A 14,245-nucleotide genomic window follows, 5' to 3' on the forward strand; every position below is an offset into this window, starting at 1 on the left:
CTGAAGTGCCGCTCGCGGATGACCCCTAAATCACCGCCGGCGTCGTGGATGCGCTGATTAGGCTCAGCGTGGGAGCCGCGCCGCGGCACTCCCGCCAGCCGCGGGCACGGGGGGGCAGGAGGCCGATGGTCCGCAGCCGGCGGGTCGGGTCCCAGCCCGGGGCGGCGCGGGGAAACACCGGGGCCCTCGGCCGGGTCCCCCACGCTACGGCGAAAGTAGGTGCCGGCGGCGGCGGCTCCTCCCCGCGCTCCTCCCCCGCCCGGCACGTCGCTGTGCGCGCACCTTCGCCCTCCCCTCCCGCAAGAAGAGGGGCCAAACTCCCTGCCCGCCCGGCGGGGGAGGAGGCGGGGAAAGTGAGCTCCGCGGGGCGCGTAAGTTCCCGCGGCGCGGGGCGCGGGCAGCAACTCGTGGCCCTCCCCCCGCCCGGCCCCCGGCCCTCCCCTCGCTCCCGCCCGCCCTCCGCTCCCGCCCGCCCGGCCTGACAAAGTGCCGGCGTGCGCCGCTCTCCCCCGCGCTGCTGCCGGGGCGCGGAGGCGGCGAGGCTCGCGGCGCGCCCGCGGTAAGTGGCGCGCTGCGCTCCGCGCCCGCGGCTGTCCTGCCGGCAGCGGGGAGCCGGGGCCGCTGCCCTCCGCCCGGCCGAGGGCGGGCTGGGAGCCGGTGCGCGGTTTCTGCGGCCCTCCGTCCCTCCCTTCCCCGCCGCCCCCACGGTGGCACCGCTGGCGGCGGGACCTTCGCCGGGCGGCGAGCGGGAGTCGAGGGGCGCCCCGGGACGCGTGGCTGCGGCCGGAGCGCGACCCCAGGTAGGGCTACGCGGGCGCGGGGGAGCTGGAGCAAGGGGCCGGGGACGCAACTTGATGTGGGAACTCCGCGGTGCCGGGCGGAACGCTGAGCGGGCGGGGGAGGGGATGGTCTGCCGGCAGCGCTGCGCGGCCTCGGCGGCCCCTCGGCTGCACCCCTCGCTGCGGACGGAGCGGGGTCTGGGGCCGCTCGTGTGCGCGCTCCCGGGGGGCCGAGCGCGCTCCCGGCGGCGCGGGGCGGCGGGGAGACTGGGGGGCACGGCAGTTTCGGTGCTTTCCCAAGTCGGCATCCTCACTTTGGGAAGATAAACGGAAGTGTCCGTACTCCTGTCCGGTGAGCGCAGCGGCTCGGGCGGAGGCGCGAAAGCTCGTCCGGGCAAGTTTACGGTGGGTTTGGAAGTTGGTGTTCGTCACCTCGGCTGCGGCGGGCTCGGGCAGCGCCGTTGGCATCGGCGGCGGCAGCCTGCCGGGTGGGCTCTGCCCCGCAGCTGCCACCGGGGCTCTACCTGCCCTCCTAGGGGACGGGGGTTCTGATGTTTGTCGCATCTGTAATGGTCTAGTCAGTAAACTCTAGTGAAATCGTGATACTGTGCAGCGAAAACACATGGCGACCAAAGAAATGGTGTGCCGCCGTGGTGTGGGGAGAGAAAGGGGTGGTCTCCCTCGTGAAATTGCAAACGTTTCTGGTGTCTGGTGGGGCTTTCCTTCACGTGGATGTAGGAAACACAGCCACTGTTCTGTGGGCTTGAAAGTTTTATGTTGTGAAGTTGCTTTTAAGCAAAGTAACATAAAAAGAGAACATACCCAAACTCCTATCTTCATGTGCTCACAGGCTCTTAAAAGTTTTTTAATGGGAGCAATTTCTGTAAGGTATCATGTGGGTGCAGGCTCCTCTAAATATTTAGTTTTAAAATATTTTGATAAGAAAACTTTAGCAGTTTTATTTTTCTGCTTTCTAAATATCATGTGTCTCTTATTCTTATGCTAATCCTTATTTCAGTGCTTGTTTGGTTTTATTTGACAGTTACCTCTACATTTTATATATGCGTCCTCAGGCAGAGTATTTTGGTTCCTACCACTGAAGAGTTACAGTAATATTCTGTGGATGATTACGTCCTAAAATTCAGTCTAGTAAAGAGTGTAAATATTGCTCATCTATGGTCTTACAGAAAAGTTAATTGTAAAACACTTGAAGATGCTCTCTGAAAAATACCACTGCTCTTCCCTTCTAAAATAATCCAAGTGCTATTCAGAATTACTTTTGCATTCACATCTAGGAGATTAGTTTAATATTGAAAAAGAGAGAAAAATTGTCATAAATTGCACTTTTATGTAATATAAGAATAGTTAGGAAGAAGGGGCCCTACGTATCTCTTAAATTTTGGAAAAATATAGCAGGTTGAAAAATAATCTTATTCTACAATTCCGAAACTTTGCTATTATTAGCTTGCTGGGTTATTTTCAATGGTCTAGTGAATTAGAGGAGGGAAAATAAAAGCCAACAGTACAGAAGTATTAGGTGCATACATATGATTGAAAATGGAACGGGGTTTATATGAGTGAACACTGAGATAAAAGATGCTGTTTGGTATAAGAAATACTTGACCCTGCTGAAATTCTTTTCTTTAATATTTTTTGAGGAAGGAAAATCCAAAATAACATTCATAATCCAGTTAGCAGGTTAAGACTAGTACTTCAATCAAATCTCTTAGAGCTGGGAGTAATTATTCTCTGTTCAAATAAAAAAAGGGATTTATTAGTAGGAACTAGGTTTAAAGTTACAAATGAGCATGCAATGGCTGCTTTTAATAAGCATCTGTTTTATAGAAGCCCCTTAAAATATTAGAAAATGATGTAGTAATAAACCTGAAAGTATTTTTTGTCATCTTCTAGCCCCAACAATTTACAGATGATAGGCTTGGCTCAGTAAGATACTTAGTACCTTTTCCTTCCGTTAAAATCAGTGAGAGTTATGCAGACTGATGCCCCTGTAGATTGATGCAAAAACTCCCATTAACTTGCATCAGTTTTGGATTAGGCCCAATAAAAGCTGAGAGTGCTCAGCAACTTGGAGGATCAGGTGCTGTTTGTGAAGGGGCATTGTGCTATGTAGACTTAAGAGATCAGAGCTGCTAAGGCTTCAGGTCAGAACTGCTCTTAATTTTAGAGTGATATTGCACTTGCTGTACTTAATGCTGCATTTTTGTTATAGAAAACTCATCTCTCTGTCAGTGTTCGAGAGAAAATGTGAAATTCTTATAGATAATTTCTTGTCTGCAGATCTTAAAATATTTTTTAAAAAAATATTATGCAAGTAAGTTGTGCTTGCGTAAGATTTAGAGGCTGATTTGAACTGTACTGGTACTGCACATTAGAGATTGTTAACAAGGTGAATATATCTATATAATATTGTTTTCTTCAAGAATGGCCTTACTGTAGAATCTGTTCTATTAAATGAATACGTATAAGTTAGGTTTACTGTTTAGGTTTACATATAAGTTAGGTTTACTGTTCTAGTAAATGTAGTGGTAATGTGACTCTTTCACCTGCAAGTTTGTGCAGTATCAAGTGCATAAAACATTACCAGAAATAATTTTAGTATGTTTATTAGAAAATCTTCCATTTGATGAAATAATATTTTTACCCCAGTCTAACTAGTTAAATAAGTTCTTTCAGGATACCTGCATGCGATTCTTCTTCTTAGACTGAAGAGTGTCTTAAAATAAATGCTTTAACTTTCTAATAGAGGGGTATTATTTGCAAAGAGTTTTAGCTTGTAGTGAAACATTTCAGGGACCCAGAGTTAGGGTTGGGGTTCACACTGTCAGCTGAGCAATTAAAAGAAAGCCCTAAACATTTGATTTTTTGGAGGTAACGGAGGCTTTAAAGAAGTTACCATTGTAAAATTGTGCCGCTTTAACAACCTTTCCTTAGTTCTAAAACTGATTAATTGCTGTGTCTTATAAAACCTGATTTATTTCATACTTTTTTCATACCAAGCATTACCATTATGAAGCTCTCCTTATAATTGAGATTAATGTTTCTGAGCAAAGAAGCGGTTTGGAGGGCTGCATTCATTTTGAGTGCCATTCCAATCAATTTTAGATACAGCATTTCACAATGTATCAGTCTGCATCCGAACCTGCCTTATTATGTGGAATTAACTTGTTCGTGATTGATAGGAAGCCTGCTCCATCTCCAGGGGTGATTTGTTAGAATACAAGTGTTAGAGGTTCCAGGAGTTTCAGTGCAGGGTCATGCAGCTCAGGTGCCTGTTCTGTAGCCTGACTGAAGCTCGACAGACAACTTAGAAAAAATGCTGTGCTGGTTTTTTGGTTTCTTTTTAAAGCAAAAAAGCCCAACAAACCCCCAAAAATGTAAAACCAAAGTGCCACACTTACATTAAATTATGTTCCTTGCTGTGGTATTGGTGTTCACAGACAGTGTGAAGTGACAGGTATGAGGCACAGACAGTGTCTTTGTGCATCACTACCTATTGTTATAATGCATGTCTTGTGAATTATTTGGAGGAACAGCTTTAGTGTTTGAAATCAAAACTCAGAAGGCTAGTTTCAGATGACAAGGTGCACATCTACTGGATATTGTCTGCATAGTTATTGAAAGATGTGCCAATGCTGTTTTTTCTCTTCTAAAAGTAGCGAGGATTGTACTTGTTTCAGTAGCTACTGAAATATTTGTTCATTCTTCTGTCTGTGCACCTTAACCAATAGGCTATGGTCACACACTACTGCTGAGTGTGATGCATAAATACTTAAAGTCCAGGAAAAGAAGATTCCTCAATAGTGAGAGAAAAATAAGTTTTAAAAGGCCACATTTAAAAAATCTGTATGAGCAATCTCTTCAAATGGTAAACAATTCTAAGAAAATGTAAGTGTGTGCATCTGTTGTGAAAATAGTTATTTAAATCTAAATTATAGTTACTTATATGTTTCTTGCAATGTGTGCTAATTGCATTCAGTACATTTTTAAAGTTTGCATCTTAGACTAATTATATCAGTCTTTCAGTTCAAGTGTGCATGTAAACAATAACAACATTGCAACTGAAGCATTGCATATGAATATTTCTGGTCTTATGCAGATCAGAAGTAATAAAATTACAAAAACCAGACTCTAAGTGCTCCTCACCTCTTAGTTCAGTCTGGCTTTATGGAATAAACATTATTTGTACAGATTCATTTTAATATTGCAACTGAAATAGCTCCTACTGAACAAATATGAAGGGCATAATATCTTAAACATATAATAAAATGGAGAGTACAACACAAACTGTATCTCTGATTACCTTCTTAGATAGGAGTCTGTCTGCGTGTTCCATACTTTTGCCTTACAGGCTATTTGCTGTTGTTTTAAAATATATTTTCTGCAAAGCTGATGCTTGGATGATACAAGGTTTAAAAGTAGTTTAAGTCTGGAACTGTTTTGTGCTGATATATGCTGTGAGCCTTGCAAAGAAGTGGGTGTGCTTTTATAATTTAGACTGAAATCCAGCATTTAAGTTCAAGCCTAGGTGACCTAATTATTTTAAATTTTACAACTTCAGTCTGTAACAGATTGAGGTTGTTGATACTTGATGTGCATGTTTGTGTCTACAGAAAAGTTAATTGCAAACATTAGTGCCTAGATATATGGAAAGCAAAACAGTAAACTAGAAACTGCAAAGTGCTGTACTAAATTCAGCGCTGATTAACGTACTCTGCAAATCCACTGAAATCAGCAAATTACCTGGATTGTTATGTACTGATGAACTGGGAAGCTGTAGTAGAACTTTGTGCTAAAATCTCTTAATATCTGAAATGTGCTTTACGAGTTATAGTAGTGACTTTGGTTTACTTTTAGAGTAGGATTGCATGAATGCAAATTCAATCTTCATATATAAAAGAAAACAACAATTCAGCTTCAGAAAAGATGTGTTAAATGACTTTTGTTTACTTTCCTGGTTTTTATGTTTTTAACACAGTGCTAGTAAAGGTTTAAAGTGAGAATCTTAACATGCGCTAGTTATGAATTATACTTCTGTGATAACAGAGTCTCTATGTCTCTTTTTATTCTCCCCCAACACCCCGCCATTCCATCCCTGGCAAAATGCTGGAATGATTGCAGAAATTTTTACTGCAAAACAAGTTTGCCAGCTTGGTTTACTCTTTCAAGTAATTTATTTTAAAAGAAAAGAGAGCATCTTTTATAGTGATGGTCTAAAATCTGTATTCTATAAATATTTAAATTTCAGAAGTTAAGATTTGCATCTGTATTTTTGCATCTGAATTGCAGAAGTATAAAATAGCAGTTTGCAAAAATCTTAAGATATTATGACTTCAATTTTTCCTGTAACAGCATAGAAAAATATTCAGAAAAGCAGCAGTTATTATCGTAAAAGCTGTGTTGGTGTGGAAATTAGAATGTGTTGTGTTGAAATCAGTTGTGCTGGTGGTGTTATTTTTCAACATTGTATTGAATTTCTAATAGTGTTCTTGACAGCGGTTAAGCCAACATACAAAGGAACTAATGTGTCTTATTTCCTTATTTGAGTCTTGACAATTTTTAGTGTCTTAAGAAAACTCTGTCAAGGGTAAAATTGGTAAAATGTGGATTTAAAACATTTTTCTTGGCAGGAGTTGAATAGAAAGTTGCATGTGAGAATTTTTAGAGGGGGGGAAAGAAATTAATTGGCACATTATTTACTATAATACAGCCATAGACTCCTAAATCATAGAAGTCCTTGATACAGTTTGACTGGATCATGGAGGGGGGTGACTATGTAGTGGTTGAAGAAATCATCATTGCTAATAAGTGTTACTTTAGATTAGCAAATGAAAGACTGCATAGTCCTTCAAAGGCCTCATCCATTCTCATTATAATCCTTTGAATGTTTGTCTGACCTTTCTAAAGAAATTCTGCAGAAACTTTATGCTTAGAGTTCCACATAAATAAACTGACCAGCGCTTGTCTCAAGAAGTTTGTAATCTAATGACAGGAGCAATAATACATCTTTTTAAACCAAATATATCAAATGTTAGTTGCCACAGCAAATAGTTAATTTATTTTAAAATATCGTGATGTAATACTTGAGACTAATGAGTGTAGAGCAGCTTTATAAAAGCAAATAGTATCACAGTTCTCTAACAAATATCTAAAACCAAATTGTATTGCTAATATTCTTCCTCTCAGCTTTGTTATGGTTTATACCTACAGAAAGCTGGGGTAGGTGGAGTAGTTTTGTTTTTAAGGCTGAGAGTGTGAAGGTTTGTACAGCTACAACATGCCTAGTTAAAGTAAACCAGCATAGCTCTACTCACCTCAGTGAGACATTGTCATTTACCTTCTGGGTGGTTACATCTAGGGCTGTGCTCAGGAAACACTTTCAATTTAGATTTCAATTTAACTCTTAATTTTTTTTTTCTTTTTTAAAAGCAGTTTACTTCTTTCCTTTTATAAAATACGTGGCTTATTTCAAAAAGCTTTGGTGCCCCTCAAAAGCGTCATGGCTCTCATTCTCTTAGGAAACCTGGCAAAGCAGAAAATAATTCATTTTATTAAATCAGTTTTTCTAAGAAAGACATTCTGTATTCATGCTGCTGAATATATACAAGTATTTGATGTCTCCCTACTCATTTTAAGAGAGATTCTTGATTTCAGTGTCAAAAGGTTGAGTGGCAGTGTCCAAACCTATGCAACTGGAACTGAGGAAAGATATGGTATTCCAGCAAATCAGCTGGTTGAAGTCTTGGTTACAAGTTGAGAGTGTTTGGCTATTGCTTTAGCAACAAAGGCAGAGTCACTGGGAGTCTTAACGTTTAGGCAGCAGTCACTACACTACCATTCAGTCACCATTGTTCTCATGCTGGAAGGCAGAAATGTTGTATTTTTAAAGTAATGAAGGAACTGGAGAAATACTGGGGTTTTGTAAATAATTGAGCTTAATCAAGATAAATAAACAGGTAATGGGGAGTGCCAAGGAGTTCTAGCTTGCATTTGGTATATCAGGCTGATAAACGTTAAGTCTTCAAATTTGATTTCCCTTCCTCTATAACTAGTTAGAAAATTAAAATTTTAGACAGAAAAGAGCTCTTTAGTATTGTATAGATGGTAGGAAGTATTCTTTTTCATATCTTGTTTTGCTGGTAATATGCACATGTGCACACATGTTTTGAGTAGTCTAATCTGCAATATTATTAATTTGTTTTTGATGTAAATTGATGGCAGATAAATGAAAAGCTTTCCTGGCAGATTTTTTAAACTATAGGTGTGTGTGCTGGTACTTTGACCATTCCACACCGACTTGGTAAACTTACAGTACAAAATACAGGAGGATTTTCCCATTTCCCCCTCAATTGTCTGACAATTGTAAAAGTTTGTGATTTCAGCAGAGTGTGTTGGGAGGTGTCAAAAAACCTTAGGGTCTGAAGTCCACAGTGCCATCTCAGTGAATGCTGGGAGCAGAAATGCTCATCACCTGTCTGAAAGTTTTTCAGCCATTTGTGTGTCGATAGACTGTGAAACAAGACCCACCTAGTAAACCAGTCTATCTAAATGTATGATAACTCAGAAATACAGCTGTGAATGACTGTGCTCTACAGGAAACTTAGAAGTAATAAGTGATTAGAAAAGCTGGGGTTTTATTTTCTTTCTTGAGTGAAGAGTATCTTAGCGTGAAAATGAAATATCAGCTCTTACTTAGCATGAAATAGTTATAATTACATTTAGTAATGTTTTAAGTGGCTTAAAAATGCATAGCTGCTTTTATTATTCTTTTGATAATTTTGTGTTAATTGTGAAGTGGTACAGGGTTAATGATATAAAGTGTTAACACGTCTAATGATATGTTGTAGAACAGTGCAGACATTAAATTCAGTAAACTGAATATGTGGGCCTCATAAATAAATGCTGAATTATAATACAAAGCACACCATGACCAAATTAATTAGTATGTTTAATCTAGTGAATTCCAGCTAGGCTGCATACAATATGGACATGTATTTAATTTCTAAATTTAATATTAGCTGCATAAGTCAACTCTTACTTAATCAGTTCAGATCAGTAATAGAAATGTAGTGTATCTGATGTTTTACATAAGCTGTTCTTTTTAAATAAGATGTTTTAACATTGTTAGAAATTTTAAATATTGTAATTTTAAAAAGTATGTGTGTGGTGATGTTCCCTGTGTTCTCCCCATAATTTGTCGTCATCAGGAGGTAGAATTCCTGAGGTCCAAAATAAAATATTCATTCAGTCAAAATGGCGTCACTCATTAAAATTCATTCAAGGATCTAGGGCACAATATTTTGTATTTGCTTATTTTATACAAAATTTTCTGTTGGTTGCTTTGCTGTAATTATTGTTACATCAGATTTTATTTATTTGATAAGAGTTAAGATGCCAGTAGAATAATCTTGATTTTTCATTTGAAAGCCTTACTTTTCAAAGAAAGTGGAAAAGATTTAAAATTTTATTCAGTTGAGTATTTCAGTTTTTTCTTCTTGTAAATTACAAGTATTAGATTTTTATCACATGAGTTATGGGGCATACAGATTTTCTTGAACTCACCTTCTGAATTCTTAAATGTGAGTTTAGAGTAGAAATAGGAAATTGGGTGGTATTGAGTCCAGTTCTGAAAATCTCTAAATAATCTGTTTAGTTGGTAGTTGCAGGGACTTCAGTGAGATTGTGTAATGAATAGGCATTGTCCCTGTGATCAGTGGTCTATAGGCTTAGGCTCGTTGCTTTCAGAGAGCGTCTGAGAACAATCAGCATGTGTTTTTCTTCTTTTTTTTCTTGATACAGGATTACACACTCTGCCTGTAACCTTTGATATCAATCTACCTTTGCTTTGTGTTCTTGTTTTAATAAATACTTGACTAGAAATGAGTTGATGAACTGCTCAGTTTTTATGGAGGGCCTGTAAAGCACAGAGTGGGCTGACTGAACTCCGGTCCTTGGTCAAACCTTACTGTTAAATGTATTTAGGATGATTTCCACCCCCATTCCCAGCATTCTGAACAAGCAAATCCAATAACTGTTTATTTGCTGGACCACACAAAGGAGTGCACTTGTCCAAAAAGGGGCACAGTGAGGTTACGGCTGTGCTACCATGTTAAACACCGTGCTGTGACTTCCCCACGTGCTGGGACACCATCTTCTGTGTGGCTTAACTCTTAAAGAGCATCCTTACGGCATTTTGATCTCTGCTGATTCATGGGACTCCCAAACAATTCTTGGGCATGGTTTAGCATTGAAGACCAGAGATGTTTGTTCTGGGAACTGTTCCCATTAAGCACTTTGCTTGCAGCTTCCTAATTTAGAGGTTAAGACTTGTTACTAGCACAGAAGGGGTTTAATTACATCTGCTTAAGGCATAGTTTTGGAAGAGATGACCTCCAGAAGTCATTTCCAACCTAAATTATTCTGTGAATCCAAGCCTTTTGGTTGCATTCCTTGCAGTCCTTCTTGGAGGTGTTGAATTTGCTAGCTGGGGTTCACACCTGAATTCAGTGTTGCTGATGGTAATTCCATTGACTGTACTTCCAAGGGTAATTCTATGCACTGTACTATCAAGAATAATTGTTTAATAGGCTTAGAATTAAAATAATTGTATTTGTGTTTTAATCAATTCTAATCAACAAATGTTAGTGTTTTATAAGCTGTTGTAGGGTTTTTTTTCCCACACTTCTTGTGTGAGATTGTTCCAATTAACTTATTAAGAGGATTTGTGGGAGTGGACAAGCATAAAGAGGACTCTGTTGGAATCATTGTTAGGTGCAGTAAATTTTCCTGCACTAGAAACTTAATGCAATTCATTTAAATATTAAGTGAAAACTGGCTTCATTTTAGTCTACACACCTGCTAATTATCACATACTGGTAGCCTGATAGAATTTAAGTTTACTGGTTTAGAAAAAGTACACAATAGCTAGCTGTTTATGAGCAACATCATGCATGGAAACCAAATTAACAACTGTTTTGTTAAAGTTTTTATTGTGAGACTGGGTTAAAGATTATAGTAACATTTATTATGAGAATTACAAATCTATAGGGGTTTTAAAAGTTTTTCTTTTCATTTGGTTTGTTAAAGAATGGACAAGAATAACAAACTACAATGCTAGTTTTATTAACATTAATGAAAAGATAATTGAAAAAGGTCCACTAACTCACCACTTTTCTGTGAATTTTGCTTACATGTGGAGGCTACGTCACCAGCTATCCCACTGAACTGTCCTAAACCATACAATCTCTAGATCAGCCGTTAAAGCATTTACTGACCGTGGGATTGAACAACAGTTACATACGTGAGCTGGCAGCTGCATCGCTCCAGCTCAGCGAGCCCAAGCTGCGGAATGAAACCTAAAGGAGGTGTCCTATGAAACCCTTCTTTGCAGTGCTTCAGTTTCATACCACTCAGTGGAGGAAAATGAACGAAACAGCCTGTAAGGGATCTTGTCTGGCTGAGATTAGGCACCCAAACGGGCTATCTTTGTGAAGGTCTTCAAGGCATGTCGTGACCTTCTCTCCATTGCTTTGAAAGTCAGACACTTTCCGCAGTAGCTCTGCTTTGAGGTGCCTGAAGCGTAGTCTGAGTTTAGTGATTTAAGCTAAACAGACGGGATTTCATACATGCTGCCTCAACCAAATCAACAGCTATGAAAGCATGTAAAAATAGCTAAGTGTTTCTTTCACTGAAACTAATTATTTTCAGGTTTGCTTTATTTTTTAATGCTATAACTGAAATCACATTATAAATATTTCAAACCTGTTGTTTCATCAATGATTTTTTTGAATGATTGATGAATATTGTCCCCAGGTTAAAATAGGACCTTGACTTCTACATTAACATACGGGATCTACACATTAGAAATAAATGTTCCTTCAAATATGTAGAAGGTTTCATTGTTTTAATATGGATTGCATTGATATTGTTTCAGGGGAAAAAACTTTGTCAATTATTTGCTTATAAACAGATAAGTACTGCATCTACTGGCATTTTAATTATTTTAAAATACAATTCAAACAGTCTTAAATTAGAAAATGTGCAAAAATTGGGTTAACTGCATTTAACTATTGAATCTGTTCTAGCTCATTGATATTTTCAAAAATATAAGTACACTGTGGATGTGGACTTTTTCCCCCCTCATAACATTACCAATATATTTGGTTTAATTTCATATCCTATAAATCAAAAGTACCAGGGTTTCTAAAAGCTTGGTCTAAATATTTCTTCTTCCTGCTCTCCTGTGGCATTCACACAACTGCTTCACCCAGCCCTGTTACATTTCTCCCTGATGACTGAAAATGACTGTTAGATATCAATTTCAACTTGCAAAAGATGGGTTATATGATTCATAACCATCTTAAAAACAGTAAGGTGGTGGTTTGATTAACATTTTAAGTTTTTATAAGCTGTCAGTGCATCCTTTAAAAATAAAAAATTGCCATCTTGCATATTGTCCTTTGTGTTGCCCTCTCCCTTGTAAGCTCAGCTGTTTGCTTGTTGGTATATTTAATTCAGAGCAGCAGTACAGTTAAGAGGTTTTGAATGGTTAATTTTCAATTTTTGGTTAATTTTCAATTTTTAAAATTTTCATTATTTTCAGCCAGGTTGGTAGTAGCACTGACCCAGTTCAGCAGACAGCCACAGCATGGTGGTAGGTGTAGGACAGGAATATGAGGATAGGACTGCATTTTGAGTTTATTATTTTAAAACAGGGAGTAGCACACCACCTACACTTTCCTTACTTACTAAATTAGAAACACCTACAGGAGAAAAGTGGGTCCTGGAAATGAGTTTGCAGAGTATTTTTTTTTCCTCTGTGTGAATTGCTCTGTTTTGTGTTCAGCATCACAGCAGAAAACTTTAGGGGCTAAGCTAACCAAGAAAAACCATAAATAAAAGAGAGGAAATTGAAATACAACAGTGTGTGATTTCTTCCCCCCTCCCCCCATAACTGTATGTGCATTCATACAGTAGAACCCCATGGTTGCTTGGTGGAGTAATTTCTCCCCATATATACCATTTTATAGAAGGAAAAGCAAGGATACTGAGAGTCCAGAGGAGGGCCACCAAGATGATTAGAGGAATAGGCCACCTTTCCTATGAGCAAAGACTGAGAGAATTGGGGTTCTTCAGCCAGGGAAAGAGAAGGCTTTTGGGGTGACCTCATTGCCACCTTCCAGTTCCTGAAGGGATCTTGCAAGACAGTTGGAGAGGGACTTTTTACAAGTGACAGAACAAGGGGGAATGGCTTCAAAGTGAAAGAGAGTAGGTTTACATGAGATGATAGGAAGAAATTCTTTACAGTGAGGGTGGTGAGGCACTGGAACAGGTTTTCCAGGGAAGTTGTGGCTGCCCCATCCCTGGAAGTGTTTAGGGCCAGTCTGGGTGATGCAACTCTGAACAACCAGGTCTAGTGGAAGGTGTCCCTCTCAATGCCAAGTGGATTGGAGCTAGAAGTTCTTTAAGTTTCCTTCCCACCCAAGCCATTCTATGAGTCTCTGCTTCCCTTGCTCTGTGTTCGAATTGCTTTAATTCTCCAGCAGCCAAAGGGATGTCACAGCAATCACCATTTGTTTACAGAGGATATGACAGGGCTGATTAAAGAGCCCATGTACTTTTGTATTTAAGTTTTTTGAAACTGCAGATGTTTTTGGTAGTGTCACTGCTATCAGTACTTGTGTTGATGGTTTGTGCCTTTTGCAGTTTTCAAGGAAAGACTAACCTGGAATTGATTGCTTTGTCTGAGAAACCTGAAAGAGAGAAGATGCAACTATTTATGTAGCTTTTCCATCTGCCCACCTATTTCTCTTTCCAGACGTGGATATATAAAGGGGTCATAGGGGCTTTCACACTTTAACCCTACCCTTCAGTACCAGCTGATGTGACAGCAGGTAATTCTGCATTCTGTGATGGACTTACGGTTATGCCTTGTGTAGCCTTGCTGTTTTGAGGCAGCACAATTCAGTTCCTGTTTTTTCCTGGGGAAGGTCATCATCACTTAGCTATAGGTTATGATGCTGATGCTTTTATTTTTCCTGTTGGAGCTGTTCTGTTTCCCATGAACAACTTAAAGATTCATTGGATCAGAAGAGGGCAAAGAAGGGGGGATGTGTCATTGCAGCCTGATGCTTAGGGCATGCATCTGACAATAGGAAAACTTACAGCTTCTTTTAATCTGCAAGAAGTGTCCTTTTCCTTCATTCCTGGTGCTGACAGGAGTGTTGGTATGCCTTTGGGCTGAGACAGAATTTATCTGTCTTAAAGAGACACATATATACCCTTCCCCCCCCCCCCCAAGTTAATTTTCCTTTTCCTCTTTTTGAGTTAGTCTTTGCTAGCTCCATTTGCAAAATGTGTCTTGGTGCCACAGTACAGTTGGTAGTGCTGGCACGCAAGAGGAAAGAATCAGTAGCTGAAGCTGGGAAAAAGAAATTGCTAAGAGGGCT

General features: G+C 39.9%; 1 protein-coding gene across 11 annotated transcripts in view; it reads left to right on the top strand.

Annotated features, from left to right (window-relative positions):
• The first annotated feature begins 296 nt into the window (after positions 1-296).
• Positions 297-14,245, top strand: part of TENM3 (teneurin transmembrane protein 3) — a 410,560-nt gene continuing 396,611 nt past the window's right edge. For 10 of the 11 annotated variants that reach the window (XM_085058723.1, XM_085058722.1, XM_085058727.1 and 7 more), the window contains exon 1: positions 297-559. The gene's annotated coding sequence lies outside the window, so the exon portion shown is untranslated. The other variant, XM_085058726.1, reaches the window with a different exon arrangement.

The sequence above is a fragment of the Lichenostomus cassidix genome, chromosome 4 (assembly GCF_008360975.1).
Source record: "Lichenostomus cassidix isolate B80296 chromosome 4, HeHo_3.0, whole genome shotgun sequence".
Lineage (NCBI taxonomy): Eukaryota > Metazoa > Chordata > Aves > Passeriformes > Meliphagidae > Lichenostomus > Lichenostomus cassidix.